We start from the raw sequence: 1804 nt of genomic DNA, 5'->3' as shown, positions 1-1804 counted from the left end.
AGGGAAGGAAGGGAGGGAGGAAGGGAGGAAGGAAGGAAGGAAGGAAGGAAGGAAGGAAGGAAGGAAGGAAGGAAGGAAGGAAGGAAGAAAAAAAGGAGAAGGAAGGAAGGGAGAGGAAGGAAGGAGAAAGAAAGGAAGAAGGAAGGAAGTAGGAACAAAGTAAAGCAGAGAGAGAGAGAGATGAAGGGAGGGAGGAATTACTCATGTGATGAAGAATGAAGTGAACAGCGGTGCTTGGCATATAAGCCAGCCCTCAATCAAGGGTGTTACTATCCTTATTATTAAGGCTACTGTGAACACTAAATGATATAAATTATGTAAATTACCTGATAAGGTTCCTGGCACTGTTAGTTCCCTTCCTTCCTCCCTTCAGGGGAGGACTAGGGAGTAAGTACTTTTTATAAGTTTGTTCTCCTGGGTTTAAGGGAGGGAAGGAAAAGCTCCAGGGAAGAGAGTGGCTGTACTGTGGGTGGTGTCCTTCTCAGTACTTCCTGGGAGTATGCGGCATGACAGCTCCCACCACCTCTCTCTGCCTCCCTTTGTGCCCCTACTCAGGACTCCATCAGCAAAGGGCTGGATGGAGCAGAAAGCAATGCTGATGGTAAAGCCAGCCCCCTCTCTACGGATTGAGGTTCACTTGGCCCCATAGCGTAAACACTATTCTACTTCCCTCTCAGTATGGTGGAGTAAGGGCCCTGGAGGGTTCTGGGCTAGCACCGGTGCACATCCTAGCTTGGCCTCTGTGAGGCCTTTCTTCTCTTTGGCAAATGCCACTGACTGCTGTGCCCAGGCCTGCCTCAGTGAAGTCCCCAGATGGCTCCCAGTACCCCAATTTGAGGGCTGCTGGGAGAGCTTGTCACCAAATGCCAAAATACAGTTTGAGATAACCTTCATTTTCAAACTATGTCACATTTCTGTGAGGATACAGTATCTTGAAATTAAACAGATCTAGGGCATTACAGTTCCCCAAAGTTTTGGGATCAGCTACTCTTATAATTGAATGTAATTTATGAACTCCTGATCCACCTTGTTCCTCTGCAGAGAAATTTGCTACAGCCTCTAGATTTATGGAATTGTCCTTCTCTCTGCAGACAGCAGAGGGCCTCATTAGCACAAACTCAATGTCACTGGCAAATACACGGGAAGGAAAGTTTGCCAAGGTTCTAGAAGCACAGCAAAACTTTGATTAACAGAAATGGGCAAGAAAATTGGCCAGTCAGCTTAATTCCCTTAAAAAAAACCCTGGATTTCCTGAGTTAACAGGGGTTGAGCAGAAGCTTCTTATTGTTCCACGCTTTGTGGTAAAAAATTCATCCAAAATTCCCAAATCCTCTTTGCTCCCTCAGCTGGTAATAGGGATCCTGGGTAGAGTTGCCAGATTTAGAAAATAAAAATACAGGCCAGGCGCAGTGGCTCACACCTGTAATCCCAACACTTTGGGAGGCTGAGGTGGGCGGATCAATTGAGGTCAGGAGTTCGAGACCAGCCTGGCCAACATGATGAAACCCCGTCTATATTAAAAATACAAAAATTAGCCAGGCATGGTGGCACACGCCTGTAATCCCAGTTAGGAGGCTGAGGTGGGAGAATCACTTGAACTTGCGGGGCAGAAGTTGCAGTGAGCCAAGATCGCACGACTGCACTCCAGCCTGGTTGCAGTCTCAAAAATAAAATCCATCTCAAAAAAATAAAAAAAAAAGGCCAGGTGCAGTGGATGACGCTTGTAATCCCAGCACTTTGGGAGGCTGAGGCAGGCAGATCACCTAAGGTCGGGAGTTCGAGACCAGCCTGACCAACATGGAGA

This window comes from Piliocolobus tephrosceles, chromosome 12 (assembly GCF_002776525.5).
Source record: "Piliocolobus tephrosceles isolate RC106 chromosome 12, ASM277652v3, whole genome shotgun sequence".
NCBI lineage: Eukaryota > Metazoa > Chordata > Mammalia > Primates > Cercopithecidae > Piliocolobus > Piliocolobus tephrosceles.
This window is presented reverse-complemented; position numbering follows the sequence as displayed.